The following is a 21,264-nucleotide window of genomic DNA, read 5'->3' as shown; positions in this document are numbered from 1 at the left end:
AATGGAAAGTTCTCTGCAGAGGTGCTGTTCTCTGTTATTTCTGCACAAGCTTAGATGCACTGCTCTGATCTGGGCCTAGGGTTGCCAGCCTCCAGGTGGTAGCAGTACAGAGAGAATCACCAGAAGCAATAACGTATCAAAGTATCATGATGTTCTAACAAAATAATGTACTACTACAACAATTACAAAATAATTAACTTGTTCTTATTTCATCTGTGCACAATTTACCATCAACATACCATTACATGCAAACTTCTCACCTTCAGACCTATACATAAAGTACTAGTGCATTCAATACAATTGATGAATAGTCATTTAACAACATTCAATATTGCTTATATCAAGAATTGTTTACAAAAAGCAATATTGAATGTTGTTAATTGTATTGAATGTATGTTGATGGTAAATTGTGCACAGATGAAATGAGAACAAGTTAATTATTTTGTAATTGTTGTAGTAGTACTTGATTTCGTTAGAGCCTCCAGGTGGTAGCTGGAGATCTCCCTGAACTGATCTCCAGGCCACAGAGATGAGTTCATCTGGAGAAAATGGCAGCTTTGGAGGGAGATCTCTATGGCATTATACCCTGCTGAGGTTCCTCCTCCCCTAAACCCTACCTTCTTCAGGCTCCACCCCAAATTCACCAGGAATTTCCCAACCTGGAGCTGGCAACCCTATCTGGGCCTAGAATGAAGCCCCCCCCCCTCCTGAGTGGAATGACAGTCCCTGGGAGCAGCTAAACTGCTCTGTGGCTGGAATGACAGCCACCAGAGCGGAACGACGATCTCTGGGAACTCATCAAAGGAGTTGGTAAAAGTTGGATCCAGATGATTTTAAATGGATCCTCATGAATTCATATAATTTTTATATTGAAACAAAACAAAAAGACCATCAAACAATCACACACACACCAATCCATGGAGCTGCCACAGAACAAAAACATGCTTCAAAAACCCAGATCTCATGGATCCTCTTGATTTTTACATGGGCCACCCAAAACCCACCACACAATCCCATATTATGTCTATTGCCACAAATTGCACCAAAAAAACCATGCAGAAACATGCTTCAGAACCACAGATCCTCATGGCGTAGTGGCAAGGAATTCCTAAAGGGGTGGTTGAGCTCCTCCTGGAATGAACCCAGCTATGGACAACAAGTCCCTCTGCTAGGATGCAGCCAGAGGGCAGCAGGCACTGGTGGACTAGGGGATGGGATAACCTATGAGGAAGGAGGTTAAAATTCCCCTTGTGTGTGGGGGCGGAGGGGTGCATTCACACTTGGCAAGGACAGGGGGGTAGTCCAGAGCCCTGACCCACCCAGGCACCTTCCCAGCTAGGACAAGAACTCTAAATAATAATGATACTGTTAATAAATATAATATATAAAAGTATCCTGTGAGTCCTCACAAGCTTAGTCCCTGAGCCTGGCTGTGGACAGAAGCAGCCAGAATCTCAAGCAAAAGCTTCAAATACCTCCCTCTGGGACTGAAAAATCCACCCTGCAGTTTCTTTGGGTTTTACTGCCTGCTGGAAACAGAAACCACTTGCCTGAGAGGAGGGGGAGGAGAATTTACTCTTTCTGCTCTCATATTGAAGAACAGGAGCTCTCTGTTTGATAGTCAGAGAAGATGTGTGGACGTCCCCTCCATTGCCCAGGGAATTGATTGCTTGGAGCCGGCATGTCTAGTTTCACAGACCAATGGACTGATGGACCGGCCCAAAAGTAGTCACATCCGTGAAAAACATCCATCCCATGACCTGCTGGTTTGCAAACACTGAAATGGGCCGGTCTGTGTCAAATTTTGGTCTGTTTTTCTGTCCGTGCCCACCTCTACCTACCACATATGACATGAAATAGAAGAGCGAGCAAGCAGAAGCCACAATTAGTCAAAACTCTTAGCAGACAATGAGTTAGCAATGTGATCACGTACACCACCAGAATTTGGGGAAACAAATCTTTCAATATGTTATACCAGCACTCTATCATGAAAAGGGACAACTAAAACCCTTCATATCCAAGACAGCAACCTAGGCTGATTCTGCACACGTTGGATAATGCACTTTCAATGCACTTTATCAATAGTTTGAGGTGGATTTTTTGTTCCACACATGAAAAAATCTGTTCCAAATGATCGACAAAGAGGATTGGAAGTGCATTAGCCAACGTGTGCAGAATCAGCCCTAATTTCATTCCTGAGAGCAAACCTCATCTCCCGAGTTCCAACATGTTGGTAACCATTCATTCACATACTGTGTTCGAGTTAATAAAGTCATGGTCAGCTTTTGTCACAAATGAACACTAAGCAAGGAAATGATTTTCTTTGGAGAAGGAAACTAGTAGATAAAGTTAATTTAATTTGAAATTATCACAGGGCTCCCTTAAAACAAAGGGAATTTTATCCACAAAACAGGTTCAATTGCTTCTTCAGAGTGACCTGCACTATCAGTCCTGTAATAAGTTAGGACTCAAGTAACTTATCACAAACCCACGTCAAACTCAGGCTTGGGCTGACCTTCCCCTACCCTGAGGTAAAACTTCTCCTCTCTAAGCCTATGAAGCTGTATACTGGGCTGGGAAGCCTTCAGTAGCATGGTTGATGTTAAGCTTCAACTTTATTTCTTGTCCCACTCTGTAACATATAAGTAGTATGGTTACCCAGCCAAGTCCAAGTAGGGGAAAGATCAGTGGTTTGCGCTTCCCTTAAACAGAAACTGGCACATACAACTTTGGGAAATTCAAAGTGCAACAGAAGGTTTATTTACAAGAAGGTAAAAAAAGAAGGCGGGTAGGCAAGTGTTTAAAAATTAAAATAACAGGTTTTTAAACAGAACACTTCACTGATGTGAGGCACAAAATGCTTGGTGCTGTTCTTAAGTTGCTGGCTTGTATTAGAGGGTTGGTGTTATCAGACTTTACAGGTGTTACATTAAACACTTTCTGCAGTAGGCTCTCCTGTAGGTGCTCCACTTCTAATATACACACAACACGACTTCTCCTCTTTAGCAGACCTTAGGGTACTCCACTGAGTCAAACCCTTTCAAGTTATTGGGCAGGCATTACAGTTATGCTCCAGTTATAACCCTGATCCTGTGGCCAAAGGGGAGACTTCTCTCTACCCACTTCCTTGGCCCACTATAATTCCCAGGTCTTTTAAGTCTAAGCAGGAGTTAGTACTGATTTTTCCTACTTTATTCCAAGGACTAAAAGTGCTTCATAAACATTACTTTCTCACACGGGATTCTCTGGCTGACCCTCTCTGGTCAGAAGCTAGACTCCAGCTCCTCTCATTCTTTTGTTCACTCCAACTGTCATCCCCTCAGCATTCCATCTCCCAACTGCCATTTCAGGCTAGCCACAAATGGGAGAGGAAGAAACATGTCAATCATTCTCTTTACTGTACAGCAATCCCAGCTTTTGAAGTGGAGTCCGTCACATATATGAAAGGCACAGCAAGAAAAAATTCTTTCCTTCTTTTATCTGTCCACTTGTTAGTCAAAAAAATTGCTGTTAAAGGTGTCTTTCCAACTTGTTTGGGGAAGAGGTATATCAGGGCAAGCCAATGCGTACACAGGCCTAAAGTGATCCCTATGCTGTTGAGGAGCACATTTGGGAAGATGCCTACATGTGTCAGCCTCAGATTTTGAGTAACACAGCACAATTCTTGTTAGAGGCACAATCTGCATGCTGTTCTGCAGACTGGTAAATCTCCATGTCAACATATCTTGAGGGTCTCTTTTTCTTCATTCTCCCCTTTCTTCTGACATTCTTTACCTCTATGCCAGATGGCCAGATCTGAAATTTTTTGAGTATTATCGATTGTTATTTTTTCAGAGTTTGAATGCACTTTTCTACTTACGATCCTGGAGAGATCCTACTGATCAGAGTAGACAATAAGATACAGGGGCCAATGGCCTAACTCAATAAAAGCAGTTTAATATTATGTATATGTGTATATTTATTATATATACATGTATAATTACAAGTGGGGGGCCCACAAAAATTTGCAGGAGGGTTCCAGGGAACAATGAGCTGCAGTGGCCCAGGGTGGCACTGTTAATTAAGGGGGTGAGAACTTGTGGGGGAACTCCCATTCCCCCTGCCTTTGTTTCCTCCACCCTCCCCTGTTACTCTCCTCCTCCTCCAAACCAATCCTTCCTTTTCCTTACTTCTTGTTTCTTAGCTGGGCCTCTGTTGGAGGCTCTCAGTGGTGGTGGCTGGACCTGCAGGTTCTCACAGCAATGGTGGCCAAGCTGGGCAGAGGTCACTCCCAGCCCTCTGAAGCTCCTTGGCTGCCAGCACTTTGGATGGGCCACACTCCTCCAGCGGTGGTAGCTCATCATTCCTGACCCAGCCATTTTTTAATCTAGCCAAGTTGTTTGGAGCACCCTGCTGCTGTGCAGTTCTTGTGTGGCCATCCAGTTGCAGGGATGTCCAGAGAGCCCCCCCTCTCCAACCCAATGGATGGGGATAAGGACTCTGGTCAGTGAGGTGATGGAGTCTCTGTGTTGCCGCTGGCCTCCAGCCCACCTGCTCGCTCATCTTTTTGAGTACGTGCCTGTCATACAGATGCACAAAGTGAATCAAATGTTTTTTGGGGATTTTAAGCCCCATTTTAATTGGTTCCCCAAGTTTGCAGCACTATCTGTTTTGTACCCAAGTGGCACCCTAGATTTAATGTCTGTACATGGGGCCACTTGGGAATTCTTATGTACAAGTGGGGACACACAAGAATTTGCAGAGGCAAGAACATAGGGAACTATGGGCATATGGAAGCTGGTAGGAGAAAAGAAAGAGGAAACAGTTTGAGGAAGGGGGTTCAGGAAAAATAAAGACCCCCCCCCCCCCCAAGTCTTCGCATGTTCCCTATTATGCAGCTCAGCTGGCACCATGCAACTGGGCCATGAGGAGAGGTTGTTGGGGGATGGGAGAAAGGTGAAGGCAGGGGCAGACAAAGGTGGATGAGAAAAAGAGAAGGAAGCAAGAAAAAGGGGAAAAATCATGTGTGTCAGGAAGGAGAAAGAGGACATGATGAGGGAGGGGAAAATGAGATGCCCCAACAAGTCTTTGTGGGTCCTCCACTTATATTTAATTTACTTCATTTATATACAATCTTTCTCTGCAATGAGGATGCAAAGCAGTTTATATTAGTCTCCTTGCCTTCATATTATCCTCACAACAACCCTGAGAGGTAGGTTAGGCTCAGAGGGTGTGACTGGATCAAAGTCACCCAGTAAGCTTCCACAACAGAGTAATGATTTGAACCTGGGTATTCCAAACACTCTGAAACTCTAACCACTGCATCATACTGGCTTTTGTTGTGGGGAACTGCCATTGAACAATAGCAAGCAGCTAGGCCTAGGTGAGTCATGGATGTCTTGAGGTATTAAGTTGCCTTGTGGTTGTTTCTGAGTCTGGTCCCAATGAATCCTCAAAGGCCAAAACAGCCCTGGAAAGGGCCCTGCCTCTTCCCCCTGGTTTTTACTGTCAGAAACCAAGTCTGGAATATAGGCCAAACTGTTATGGTTGCTTAACAACTGCCACTGAGGGCATCCAGTTAAAAATACAGGTGCTCCTTTTATCATTTTGGGTTTTTTAAAACCTCCCAATGTATTTCTTTTAGATTTCAGATTTTTCTGCAAACCTGAGGCATTTGTCAACTGTGTCAGAAAATCTTTTTTGTCGTTTCATGACTCCAGTCTCCAAATTAAGTATCCTCAGGTCCTTCCATTTCTCCCCACTCCTTAAAGATATTTCCTAGTTTCCTTCTCTCCTTCCTTTCCAAGGATGCTTTTCTCTGGTTTCTATCCCCACCCTTCCCAAAGAACCCTCCCAGTCTCTCTCCCCCTTCCCAGATCCTTCCTTTTTTCCTCCCCCCCTTCCTAAGGATCATTCTATGTTCCCTCCTCTTCCCAAAAATCCTTCCCTGTCCCCCTCCTTTCCAAAGATTCTTCCTCCCTTGTGTTGCCAAGTAGGCCCCCTCTCCTGCTTTAAGGCCTGCCATGGAGTTTCCTGTGTTGCTGTTTTGCTGCTACACCCAGATTGCCCTGCACGTGCGCGCTCCAATACACGTGTCAGTTTCCTGCCTGCTTGTTAATTACCTTGCTGCTGCAATAGACTGTGTTAGTTTCCTGACTCCATGTTTGGATGACTCCACAAAGGACTTTCCTCCTGGGCAGCCCTGCCCAGACTTATATCTGGACTTCCCAGTGTGTGTTTGGACTTTATTACATGTGTGCCCTGTACCTGCGTTGCCATCCGCCATGGACCGCGCCTGTTCCCTGCTATGGACTGTGTTTTACGTGCTGTTCCCCCTGCCTCCATGGAAGCCTGCCTCACCTGGGCCCAAGCCGCTGTTAGCAGCCGGGCGCCTGCCGGGGAAACCTCCAGTGAGCCTGGCCAGGCGCTCCCTGGTCAGTTCCCGCCTGGAGCCTCCCGCGGGCCGGTCCCTGAACTTGCCCTCGCTACCGGGCAGCCCGTTAACCAGCCCCTGCCATGCCCAACCGACGACCATGTTCTTAGGCAGCCAGAAGACCTAGAGGAAAAACGTGCTTTGGGAAGCCATTTCGGAGAAGCGGACACACCACGTCCGCAGCGACAGAACCTCGCCTAGCTCTGCATATCTTAGGAGCCGCCCCGGAGAAGAAGCTAAGTGCCGACCATCCCAAGCACTTAGAGAATGCATCTCAATGGAACCTCTGCATTCCAGAGCTGATGACATCAGGGCAAGCCCTGTTCGCTGGTACATCCTTTCAGCACACTCAGATCTCCCCCTCCCTCCTTTGTCCCCTCTTCCTGAGGTGTCACTATAACACAATCAGATTCCTAAAGTGGCCCATCTAAGCCATTCAGTAACCCATTAAAGCCTTTGTTTTAATCCGTGAGGACCACCAAGTACAGCACCAGCCCCAGGGTACGTTTCGGGGTATTTAAGCTGGTCTCTCAGACCACATGGTGCTCAGGCCATTCCTATCCTGTTCCCAGCCAGGCGTACGCCATTCCTATCCAGACCCCTTGCTGATTCTCTGTGTATCCAGTGCTGGCATTGGACCACCTCGCTGTTGTGTCTCTGCTCCGCTTCAGGATTGTGAGTATCGCCCTTATTATCATGGGTACCTGCTCATGTGACCGTCTCTGTATTTCTTACTCTGCATTTCCTAGTTCTCGTATGCTTTCTTGTATGTATGTGCAAGTTCAGGCTTACGCCACACTATTAGTAAATACACGTGTTTATTGAATCTATTTGTAGTCTGCCTCTTTATCACTAGAGTGTCTGGAATCGGGATCTCCATTAACGTTGGTTAGATCCACGCTAATTTTAGTTCCAGACTGCTGCGCTAATTTCCCCCATTTAAAAGAGCAGTTCTGGTAACACTTGCAAAGACCCTTCCCCTTTGTCTCCCATTTTGAAGATCATTCCCCTGTGCACCCCCCAACACCCTTGCCCTTTGCCCCTTCCCTCTCTCTTTGGCCTAAAGACCCTTCCCCCAGTGGTCACCTGGGCTTGCAGCTGTGGCACTAGGGATCCCATTCCCTTGGTGAGGATGGGAGATCCCCCACTTCTACCTTTCACACACACACACACCACCACCACCACCACCACTTACCTGGCTGGCAGGGGGAAAGGTAGGGAATGGGTCTCCTGGGCTTGCTCCCAAGGCCGGTGTGATGATGTCACTGATGCCATCATGCCACCCTGAGAACTCTCCCATGCTTTTCAGTGGGCCAATTTTGGCCCCAAACAAGCTGTATCAGGCCCATTTAGTGCCCAGATGGGCCCCCTGCAAAGCGTATGCATGCTCCCCAGTCTTGCACGATGATATCACTTCCCAGAAACATCCCAACAGACCTGGGAAGGTAAGTGCTGGGTCCCCCCGCCCTGCCAGGAAGGTAAGGGGACCTGGCAATCATATGTGGTACCCAGACCTGGGACAGCTCACCAGGCCTCACAGCCACATCACCCTGCAGGGGTCTGAGGGCTACACATGTGCACAGATCAGGTAAGTTGGGGGGGGGGATTTAAACCTCCCATGTTTTGTATGTTTTTATATTTGTTTGCGATCCTGGTGGGGGGGGGGTGCTAAGTTTGCGGAAACATATATTCCCACATGTCCACGATCTGTAGGTTTAAATATCCACAGATCAGGGTCTTTGGTTTTTAGTATATAAGATGATATGTTAAACTTGGATGAGAGTGCAGTCTTTCTATTATTTTTTAAGGTGGACTGAAGTATTGCTCATTCAAGAAGACAGTTCCAAGTTCCCACATTCCTGCCAAGTTTCTAATTTTAGCCGTTGAGTAGTTGTGATTCACTGATCTCATATGCTGCATGGTGAAACTATACAATAAAAAAGGACCAACAGTGTACGGTAGCAGTTTCATACATAAGCGCAGTGATTTGATCCATCTGCTGAAATTATGGTTTAACAGTTTGACACATTTATTACAATTAATTTCCATTAAGAAAACAAATGTAAATGAATATTGAAATGCAGACAATGCACCCATGTGCTACGCCTTTCATCATTAGACATGATTTTCATTTGAGGCAATTAGGTAGAACTTGTAGAGAGTGAATTATCTCTTCTAAACAATCAGTTACATTGGGTTAGCTTCATGGCATGACAATCTTTAAACAAATTAATATACCACGAAACTTCCTAATAAATCCGGACATGTGTATGTTAGTTTTGTTAAGATAATTAATAATGCATAAGGAACTGAGTTGCTACAGCATTCTTTGTTTTTCGCTTTCACGCTTACCAAAAGAAAGGGCTGAGGGTAAGGAACCCAAACTTTCGGGAACATACATATGCGTTGTGAACATGTTTACCTGAAGTCTTCTGGCCTCCATGTTTTTCCTCTTTATCATTAAACATTAGGATTTATTAATCTGGAAAATAACCAGTTGATGTGATTAATTAGGGCTAAACGGTGCTTCCAGCAACATTTATTTGGGTCAGGTTGTAGCCTGAAATCAATGGTACTATTGTTTGCTAAATTCATTGTCCTCTAAAATTAAAATAATACAGCCAATGTACAAATATAATACAAGAAAAATTAGCTATTCTCTGCCAACATTTGGAATTTTTAGAGGTTTTTCCCCTTGCTGATGTATACTTGTGGGAAAAAACTAACTTCAGTTTATGAAAGCATATGAACTCTTGACTCAAATATGGACTTCCATGTACAGTTTATTTCACTCTAGCCGCCTGAAAGTAAAAAAAAACAAAACCCCTCTAAAATATAGTCTAAAAGCAGGTAAAAGTTTTCCTTGATTAAGATTGAACGCCCAGATTATATTTCTTTCATAATTGTACCATATTTTATTAAAAGAATAAACTTTAATAAACCATTATCTTGCATAATCTCTTTTCTTAATTAATTTATTTGGGACAAAAAATTCCTTTACAATTTATGAGTGTCTTTCACCATCAGAAAATACTTTCACTTAGCAGAAGAGACTTTTTTTTAATTAAACTTGTTCATATTTTCATTCAGAGATAGCTTGACGAGACTGTTGAATCAATGTGTAGTAGCAGTGAAAAAGGCAAACTCCATGCTGGGGATTATTAGGAAAGGCACTGAAAGTAAAACAGCCAATATTGTAATGCTCCAGTATAGATCTATAGTGAAACTTCATTTGGTGTGCTGTGTGTAGTATCTCTAAAAGAACATTGCAGAGCTGGAAAAAAATGCAGAACAGGGCAACCAAGATGATTAAGGGGTTGGAGTACCTTTTCTTTAAGAAAAAAGCTAAAGAGTCTTGGGATTTTTCAGTTGAGGAAAAAAGACAACTGAGGAGGGGCATGATAGAATTTTATAAAGTCACTCCACAGCTACTTGTAATATTATTTTATAAGACTTTTCCCCATATGCACTACACAGGATAACACTGGAAGCAACATTTGGACTGTTTTTTCCCTTTTATAATGACAAACATTTTAATACATAGGGTTGCCAATCTTCAGGTGAAGTCTGGAGAACTCCCAGAATTACAACTGATCTCCAGTCAGATTACAGAAGCGATGTCTGGAAGTGAAGGCTTCCCTGGCATTAAACCTGTGTCTGCTGACACCATTTTTAATTGATTTGTCATTTTTTTTGACACAGAGCTGCAAGACCACCCTTCAGAACAGGCACAAGTGGGGCAGCCCTAGTCAAGTGGGGTTGCTGACTGGACAGCTCACCTGAGGAAGATGCAGGAGAAAGACAGCCACCCAGCCACCCTTCGCCATGCTGCTCTGATCTTAAGAAGGACTTGCACTGCCTACCCTGCCACTTTTCCCCACCTCGCTTATGGGAAGGGAAGGCTTGGATTCAGCTTTGATGGCACTTCTTTGCAAAAGGACCAGGGAGAGGGATGGCAGGGCAGGTGCGCTTGGCTTCAGTGGACTCAAGGAACCAGAGACTTCTAGTCCCACCCCCATCTCAGCTCCTTCCAGTTTGGAAAGTTCCCTGAATCCATCACTGTCAGCATTTCAGGACTCTGTTCAGGGTCTACAAGATGGGTAGAATCTGTGTTTTTATTTGTGTGCTTTCACAATGAACCCCACCCCTGCTTCCAGGATAGTTACATGCTCATTAATCACTCTGCACTATTCCTGAAGTACATTTTGATCCTGCTTTTCAAAAGAAATACAAGGCAGCTCATAATACAAAATCTGTCCATTTTTGTACGCAGTGAGGATTGCCGTCCTTTTTGCCTTGAACATGTTTGGTAGGTGTGGTTAACAGCAAGGAGACAGAAGTGAGGCTCGCCGGCTGTGTCATTAGTTCCTCCTGAGAAAAGAGGTGAGAGCAGGAGGAAACCTGTGGCAGCAGTGGATCGAGGGCTGAGGGACAATTCCTCTCTTTCCTCCACCCAGCACACTGGGACAAGATGGCAAGACCATGCCTCCAGGCGAGCTGTCAGACCAGCAAGCCTGCACAATTAGGGCTGCCCCACTGTGAACCTGTTCTAGAGGAGGGCTCTCAGAGCTCTGTGTTAAAAAACTACAAATCAATTTAAAATAGTGTCATCAGACATGTTTAATCCCAGAGAAGCCATCACTTTTAGCTTGGCCCTTAGTTACTTCTTTTTTGTTTCTTTTAAATGCTTCCCCACTGAGCTTAGTTGACTGTTAGACTGGAGGGAGGGTTTTTTAAGAATTTGCCCGTGCTTTGGAAGCCTATATATGTTTGATGCTTGCATGTGAACATTATTCCTGGCAAAGATGGAGTAAGCTCATGATACTAGCAGCTTTTCAATAAAGTTATTTTACTGCCTGCAGTGAAGTCTTTTGAGACTTGCTTGGCAAATCCTTACAAGTAGTGTGGTATTGGAGAATCAGCTGGGACTGAGATTATGCAATAGACAGGCCCACACAACCCACTACTCCTGCTAAGGAATGCTACAAGCTCTCACTATCTGTGGCATTTATGACACATAGTGGCCATCCATCTTCATTGTTTTCACATGTGTTACCATTTATGAATTACTGACAAATCATTCCTTGACATGGTATGAAGGGAGAAAGATCTCTGGATCTCCTGAGAAATGACAGAATGCTGGTCTTTCCCCATCTGATTCTTTAATAATGCATCAAAATGTACAATCTTCTTTTACTGTTCACGGTGGTGTAGAAGATAATAGCCAACACAATGAATACAAACATGAGTAGAGAATCTTCGGGCTGGTATGAAAAAGACATGAATTTTGCCTTGTTATTCAAGAAGATAGTAGATGGATATTTTGTTGCTTTGCTTATTCAAAAAAAAATCTAGATTGTCTTCTGTATATAGCAGCACATATTGCTTGAATTAAATTTTTTTCTATCAGTTCTAATTTCCCTCTCCTCATTTATATAGATTTATGTTTTCTTTCATGTTTTTGTAGGTCGAGGCCGTTTCTTTCCTGGAAGGGTATTTTTATCTTTCCGATGTTGATGTGAAAGCTGATGCTTTTATCTATTCACTGGAGAGTCAAATATGCTTTATTTTCAGGGAACAATGATTTATTCTGATGGTGGCCAATGTTCATGTTAGCTTTTTTCTAATGGTGTGTGTAGGAAGTGTCTCTTCATTTTTCACTTCATTCTTTGTTTTTCTGAGGTGATTTGTTTAGGATCACTACTCCTTTTTGCAACCCTCTTTTAAAAGGTTTTTTTTTTAAAAAAGGGAAACTGGTTGTCCATTCCTGCTACTTGCTCTGTTGAGGTTTAGATGCTTCCTGAAGGCTAGATTTATTTATTGTTTAACCTGGCACATTTAACATCACAGTCTGTATCTGCACTGTCCCATACTGAGATCCCCCAAACTCAGTTCTGGAAGAAAATAAATATGATACAGGGAGGAAGCCTCTTGTTAGAGGGACATTCCATTGACAAACACAGTATGTGGTGTGGTGATTTCTGATTTTTCACCCTGTTGTTTCAGCCCCCAAATCCCTTTATTGATTCCACATTTCCCTTTCACAAATTGAACCGGTCATTCAGGTTCAATTTGTTCAGGTTCAGGTTGCTGTATTTTCTGTTTCTTTGCATTGAAATGAACACATTTTTTCAACATTTTTGTATATTAATAATAATAATAATAACAAAACCAACAACATTTGATTTATATACCACCCTTCAAAATGACTTAACACTCACTCAGAGTGGTTTACAAAGTATGTTATTATTATCCCCACAACAAAACACCCTGTGAGGTGGGTGGGGCTGAGAGAGCTCCTAGAAGCTGTGACTGACCCAAAGTCACCCATCTGGCTTCAAGTGGAGGAATGGGGAATCAAACCCAGTTCTCCAGATTAGAGTCCTGCGCTCTTAACCACTACACCAAACACTACGTTAATATATTAGTATAATATGTTATAGGTACATTATACATGAAAATGATAAATATATGTTATGTGTATCGATACTGTATAAATTGTCTATTAAAATACAACATATGTCTATAATACAAATAAAAATGCAAAACCAACTTCAAAAAGTGAAGAACCAAAACCATTCACAAATATAAATGAACAACTAGAAAAACAAAATAAGAAATATTTGCTCTTTGTCAATTCACACATTTTGGAGTACATATTTTGGGTCCATGTTCCCCACCCTTTATCCTTTGTAACTTTCACACATGTGGCAGGTTCTCCTCAGTTCTGATGCACAAGGTGTCTAAACTGAGCAATAACTGTGTTACTTGTTATGGGGCTCTGCCTACCTCTTGCACTGCTTTCTTAATCTGGAGTTAGCTTGGTGGGGGGGGGCAGCATTTGGCATGCTGGGGGAAGCCAAACAGGCCAAATACAGCTCCTCCTCCAGAACCACACCACATATCAGATGCTTGGGCTTTGAAAAAAGCAGAGCCACTGGAGAGTTCCATGGGAGGATCTATAGATAAAAAGCACCCATTTGGGTATAATTGTTCAGCACTATATGTGCTTATCCAAGTGCAGAATTCCCCTAAAAATTCTGTTTAGGTTTCCTTTCCAGATGCACAACATCAGATGGATTATACCTGAGAGTGCACTAAACACTATTAGAAATCAGATATCTGTATCATGCAAGCAATATGCAAGCAGTATCTTCTTGTGTATTCACACATAAAACTGCCAAGTAGGGCCATTTCAAGGTATTTGTCTTTCTGTGTTCCTTTCTCTTTATGACACACACAAATTCACTTTGAAGCGCATGGATAGCACCAGTGCTGAAATCAGTACACTGCATTCCACTACAACAGGGCATTACAGAAGTTACAAAATGATATTCTGAAGAATGATTTCAGAGCCTTAATTAAATCTGCAACCTTATATTTTGATATATATATTTGATATGTTTATAAGCAGTCTTTATAAAACACATGACATTTCCTGAATTGAAGGTGAAGCTGCAAGTTTACTGGGGAAAAATATAATTGACATTATCACAGAAATCGGACAAGATTAGAAATGACTAGAAAATTAACACACACATGAAGAAATTTTACTTTAAAACTGAGATAAAATATTCATACCAAGAGTTAAGAGGTTCATGCTGAGAAATATAGTTAATTATTTTTCGTTCTTGTTGGAACACCTACAATTCCAGTAGTTTTCCATATTGTAACAATTACTAACAATTCTTTTATTTCAAGAATAATTATGGGTTAATTTCTAAGAGATCCACAACACATATCAAGAGACCAAACAACCGTTCATTTAAACTTTCCTCAACATATATAATATATTCTTTCCTGTTATGGAAGACACTGAAAGCAAGAGCAGACTGGTATATAAACAAAAGCAAATACCAAGAAAACTAACTCTAAAGATCCTGATCTTTGGTTTTCTGTGACAGCAATAAAAATGAATATGCTATAAGTCCAGGGCTTTTTTTCAGCAGGAACGCGGTGGAACGGAGTTCCGGAACCTCTTGAAAATGGTCACATGGCTGGTGGCCCCGCCCCCTGATTTCCAGACAGAGGGGCGCTTAGATGGCCCTCCACACTGCTGAGTGGCGTGGAGGGCAATCTACACTCCCCTCTGTCTAGAGATCAGGGGGCGGGGCCACCAGCCATGTGATGATTTTCTCCGAGGGCAACCCACTGAGTTCCACCACCTCTTTTCCCAGAAAAAAGCCCTGTATAAGTCAATATTTCTTTGCTTGACATATCAAAAATAATGTTATGGATTTAATTAATAATAAATGATAAATAAATCCTACTTTATTGTGTCAAGCAGAAAGGGAAGCATGTTTTATATAACCTGATTGGCCACTAACAGATTATGATGATCAAGTGTAGGTTGTCAAACCAGCAAAGATGCTTAATTCATTACATGATGAGGCTTTAGTTAATATAGATGGTGCTTACTGCAAGGTAGGACAAACCAACAGCGTCCAAACAAGATTCTGAAGTCTCAAAATCCAGACACAGAAATCCTGAGTTGGCACCAATGCAGGAGAGGAAGTACAAAAACAGGTAGCAGAAATTCTCCAGCAACCATACAGAGTCAAAAAGCAATACGGGTTCAAGGGTGGGGGAAACTAGAATAAGGACCCTTGTATTATTCAAAACTGTATCAAATGGCTTGATCCTAATTAGCCAATCAAGGACAGCGTGCATAGTCTCACTCAAGGTCCTTTGCTAGAACAATGCAATGTAGGTACAAGACCTTGAAGCTTTGACATAATTGCACCTGTGTAGTTCAATCCCAGCTCTGAAATTACAGCATCATGATGACTTTACAGGCTTCTATCAGACCCCAAAACTGGACTGCTACCCTGCAACAAACTGCAATCCTAAGAACACTATAATAGGGTCTTGAAGCGAGGAGACCACACAGACCAGGGAGCCAAGAGACATTGGTGAAAGGGAGTGTCCAAACAGCTATGAGAAGCCAACTCTAGAAGGCCAATCACACCTCCGGTGGAGCAGCTTTTGGCTAACAACCCTGGGTCTGAGCAGGGTCAGCTGCAATTAGCAGCAGCAGCAGCTGAAAGAGGGTGGGGCCCTAAGACAGCTAGGCCAGGCTGCTGGTTAAGGCAAACTTTAAAAGAAGCAAGAAGATGCTTGTAAGGGTGGCTGATAGTGTGGCAAGAGGGATTTATAGGCCATGTGACAGGAAGGGCACTGGTCAACCACTTCCTTGCCTTGACAGCATGAAGCTTGAGATAAATGTCTTTTGTTGAACTCATTTGTGAGTACAGCACATTCTTGGAGGAATGAGACCTATGGAAGCTTGACCTTTGCCTAGCCTGCAATGGACCCTGATGCTCCAGGCCATCTGACTGCTGTCCAACTCTGCCACACTTTCCCAGGTATGAGTCTTTTTGGAAAAAAAATGGGATTTACTTCCACATAGATCTGCTTAGGATTGCTTCCTTCGCTGGGTGAAAACTGATAAGAAACCATAGTGAGTGAAAAAAAGCATTGGTATAGCAGCAACAGCTTAAAGCAAGAAATATTGCAGAGGTCCAAGTGCATTTAGTTTTTCCCTGTGGCAGGTTACTGGTGCTATTTCAGATTACATGGAGTATATGACTGCTCCTCCATGTGCAACAATAATACAATAGTATTGCATCGTCTAGGTTAAATGGTAACATCTAGATTAGATTACTACAATGTGTAGGACATCCCTTGAAGACTGTCTAAAAACTACAGTTGGTACAGAATGCTGCAGCCAGAATACTGACCAGAGTGGGTCATAGGCACCATATCACTCTATTCCATCTGCACTGGCTTCCAATTTGCTTCTGAGTCCAAGTTAAAGTGCTAGTACTGACGGTAAAGCCCTACACAGCTTGGGCCCAGCATATCTTAAGGACTGTCTTCTCCCATATGAACCAACCTGTTCACTCTGGTCATCTTTGAAGGTCCTGCTTGATATTCTCCCACCATTTGAGTTTAGACAGGTGGCAACATGGGAAAAGGCCGTCTTAGTTGCAGTGCCAAAATTTTGGAACATCCTCCTCAGGGAGATTTTTCTGTCTCTCTTCTATTACTAACAACAACAAGGAAGCCCACTAGGGAGATATGAGGTAAGCAATAAACAATGAGAAACAGGAGTCAATGTGTTAATACAATGCCAAAGTGCAAAGCATAACCAACAGTCAATAGCTCATAAATAGTAACAGTCAGTAATTAATAAATAGTATAAGTCCAATTCATAAATTGCATCCGTATAAACATAGCAGCACTACACATATACACATCCACAGATAATTTTCTCATCAATGTAAACAGTAACAGGTAGAAAAAACACTCAGGCCACTTCCAGAAACAGTGTATTCCAGGTCTGGAGAACTCTTGAGGCTCCCATGACAACCACACTCGGTATGGTAGATGAGGAAAGGAACAATAGCAATGAATCTGCACTTCAATCTGTGTAGAAGTCTCATGTGTGGAAGAGGATCACTAACGGGACAAGCTCCGCCCAACAACCTGCTAGCCACGATTGTTTCGCACCAAAGGCTTTCTCAAGGGCAAATATTTATTCAATCATTCTGATTCACAAAGCAGATGTGTTTTTGTTTCTCCAGATGTTTCTCATTGTTTCTTGCTTACTGGGAGACCTTTTTGTTTTTGGTCTCCTCTATTACTGCCTTCTGTTAGCAGGTGAAGACTTTTTTGTTTTATTTATGGAGAGCCAGTTTGGTGTAGTGGTTGAGAGTGCGGGACTTTAATCTGGATAATCGGGTCTGATTCCTCACTCCTCCACTTGAAGCTAGCTGTGTCACCTTGGGATAGTCATAGCTTCAACGAGCTCTCTCAGCACCATCCATCTCACAGGGTGATTGTCATGAGGATAATAATAGCATACTTTGTAAACATACTTTGTAATGCTCTGAGTGGGCCTTAAGTTGTGTATAAACCAGTGGTGGTGGTTGTTATATAGCATACCGCAATAACTGTTATTGGCCCACCTCTCTGTTCTTTGTGTTGTGTGTTTGTGCTTGTGTGTTTAGCACATTATTTTAAATTTATTTTTATTTTATTATTCAATTTCTAGCCCTCCCTCCCTGAGAATGGGCCCAGGGTGGGTAACATCAAGCCAAAATACAATTTAAAAACCACAGTAAAATCCTCACAGACATAAATATAGCTTAAAATTTAGTTTGCAATTCCAAAGATGGTGGTCCATAGCCAACATCCACCCCTGCTGACAGTACGGTGGGGGGGAAGGGAAGGAGGGAACAACATTCTAATTGGAATTGATTTAAATGGGGGGGCGAGATGAGAATACAAACCCCCAACAGGAGACTGGTAGGAAGGCTCATCAGATGACACACAATGGCCTCAGCTGTTTTATACTATATTAAATGTTGTTTTAAATGTAAATTTGTTTTTAAATTTTTAAATTTCAAAAAAGGATTTAAAAACAGCATTTCACACAGGGCAACTTTATTTATATAGGGATCTATGATATATGTATACAAGATGCATAGCATCCATGCTTTCGGTGAAACCTGTCTGTGTGATGGCCAATTCCTTAATATTAGGTAAGATTCCTATTTTCATTCAAGCTCGTATCTTGCTTTGAATCTATACTGAATTTCTCTCTTCTAATCAGATTGTTGCAATGGAGAAGTTAAAGCACTCCCAGCTAATCCCAAAGACAGCTGCTATTAACCTTCCTGCCTCCTTCCCCCTTCACCGTCCTTGTAGGCTGGAAAGAGAGACTTTTTTTCTTGTGAAAAGCCTTCACTTATTCAGGATCCCATAGAATTCTAACCCTTTGCCTAATTTACTTGAATCATGGGCATTCTTAGAGGGATGTGCAGAAGACACTCCACTGCAATTTTTGTGATATTTGATTGAAAAACAACTCTAGTCTCCCTGCGTAAGTTCCTCATAGGAAATAATGGAAGGGGGGGGGCTTGTTGAGGGACCCATCGGTGGAGGTGATATTAGAACTACAGACATCCAGATCCACAGCTGAGACGTTTAAAATCATCAATGGCTTGAGACAAAGCTTTTGCCTTCTCAGATTATAAATTATAAACCACTTTGACATAATACAAATATACCAGGACATTAAATAGATAAAAAGTAGTAGTGCATGATGTCTACATTTTACTCTATCATAACATTTGATTCCCAAAACATAAATCTGATGTGAGTACATGAATTGCATTGTACAATATCTAGCTAGTTACAGTAGAGACATAAATCTATGGTTCTATTATAAGAATAAAAAATGAAAATTAGTTTAGTTAAAAGAATGGGGATATACAAATTAAAATAAGGGAGTCCTTCACAAACCCCATTTATAATGGATGTTAACAGCTAATGTAAATTTGAAAAGCTGATAATTTACTACTGGCCGAACTCTATTTTGTTTGAAATAACTTATCTTAGTGCCCTAATTACAATGTTGGCATACAGAATGATTAGAATGACCTTAAAAACAAATTGCTTGACCTATATAATTGTGACTCTTCTTTAAAATCCTGCCAATAATATCTTCTTTAGTAATGTCAAGGGCACAAAAACTATTATCATTGCTAAGATCCTCAGGCTGAAAACCAAAGCAATTTTAATCTACGCCAGTCCTGATGAAGTAAATGAGACTCATTCAGAGTATGAAGATTGTGGGTTGAGTCCTTTGGGTTCTACAAGGCTGTGCACTGCCTGCATATAAAAGGATGGTATAGTCATTTCCCTCCCCACACAATAGTAATTTATTTTGAACACCTCATTGGGGAAAAATGTCCTACTTGCTTATGTAGAGAAATAGAGTTGCTTTTGGAGAGTCTGTCAAATGAACACATAATTTATTCAAATAAGAAACAAATTAAACTACACAGCAATCTTTCATGTTGTCTGCTGGCTACCTGATAGAAGCAGAACTGGTTGTCTTGCCACTTCCTGCTGGATCTTCAATGCTCCAAATGCTCTCCATGTTCTTTATAATCTCAATATTCTGAAGGAAGGAGGGCAACCATGATGGTTCCAGTTGTAAAGATGGCCATGAGAGAGTTCAAAGTCATTGCTACACATGTTCAGCAATGGGAAGGGCCTTGTTTGGATGGTGGTCCTGTATTGGTCATATATTAAAGTTTATGACTCCAATGTGGACTAACACCTGGGTCCAGGTTAAATTTGAACCAGTACCTCAAAATAAGAATACAAGACACTACTAGTACCCAGATTCACTAGCTTATTAATGACTGATCCCCATCAATTAAACATCCCCAAATTAATGTGAACTGTGGCTAATAAGCAGCCTACAGCAGTACTCAGTGTTTTGTGCAAACCAGAGTGGGTTCCAAACTTAGCAATCATTACCACTGGCTTCATTTACTCTCACTGGAAAATATAGCCACACTAGCTTGATGCCTGTGCTTCACTACAGTATTTAACTACTTTAAATCCAGTTATAATATTTATGTGTATATAATGTTTTTGGTTGGGGGGGGTTGAGTTGGTTTTGTAGTATAATAGATAGTACCCAAGCTTCACAAAAGTATTTGAATAAAGCAAAGCATGTTGATGCCTAAAGCTGATGAAGTGAATTTCAAAATGTAACATTTATTGAAGAGATTTTTAAAAAGAAAAGATTGTAGTACAATAAATAGTGAAAAATACATACAGCCTTTTTTTTCTACTGAAGGACCTCTTTGTAGACCTTATTGTTGGTTTCCCCCCACTTTGGAGCCCCCACTTTGAGGAGAAGCTTGTGGGCTGGGAAGCCAGGAGGGTTGAGCATGTTGAGGAACTCTACAGGGTAGTGGACTGCATCATCCATTTGTACCACTGAGTCTACAGATCTGTACTCCATTTCTGCCCCTTCAAGGGAGTTAAGTTGTGTTTCATCAATGATGGCAGCCTTGTCTTTCTTGGGGGTCAGAATGGCACACTTGCACAACCCGTCCATGGACTTCTTCATGATAGTGATAATATCAGGGTATATTGTGGCTGTTAGGTCTGCTAGTGTTGTCACTACAGTGCCCAGGCCTGCAGGAGTGGTCACCTTTCCCGTGGACTCAGGACTTGCTGGTACTTGTCCACTGCTGCTCAGTACACCACAGGAGTATGATGTGCATATTTCTTCGCCGCATCTCTAAGTTGCTTCCTCCTTTTAGCATCGGTATATCTTGCACAACGTCTGCCAGGAGGCTTCTTGGGGGCAGTAAGAGGTGATGGCTGCAAGAGGTGTGAGGTGGAGTTGGACTGAGGGAGGGGTGGTGTGGTGGGCCCTTCGGCAGGTTCATGTGAGAAGTTCCCATTGAAATTACCCCTAGAAAAGTCGTGCACCATCTCCCCATGAACATTTAAAAACTCAGCTGCCATACTGACTTTTATATAAAATCCCGTTTCAGGAGTCTTGTACTGTCTTTTGTCAACTGTCTGCAGTTTCCTTGACCTAATTTTTACCTCAGAACAGTTCCACAGCTGACCCATTGGCCTGCCAGCCACACAGGAAAACCAGGCCCCACAGGGAGACTGGCAACCCTAGAGAGGAGGTGCATTTTTACCTCAGGACACTTTCAATGACTGGGAGTCATTGAATGAGTCCTGAGGTACATACTTTTTAGAATGTTGGGATGATGATCAATCAGGGCCACATATGCAAATGACCTTAGGGAGGCTGAGTTGGCAGTTGGTGGGAGGGGGGAGGAGCACACTGCCAGCCATGCAGGGAAGCTGTATCCTTATGGGAAAACACATTTTACCTCTTTTTACCCCCTTAGGGGGCAAATTTCTTAAAATCCCTTCTTAGCGAGCCCATACATCACAAAAGGAACGTCCTGCCCAAATTTCACGTTTCTAGGTCCAGGGGTTTGGGCTGGGTGTTGATGAGT

Source organism: Eublepharis macularius, chromosome 3 (assembly GCF_028583425.1).
Source record: "Eublepharis macularius isolate TG4126 chromosome 3, MPM_Emac_v1.0, whole genome shotgun sequence".
NCBI lineage: Eukaryota > Metazoa > Chordata > Lepidosauria > Squamata > Eublepharidae > Eublepharis > Eublepharis macularius.
The sequence above is the reverse complement of the archived record's forward strand: the minus strand, read 5'-3'. Positions refer to the sequence as shown.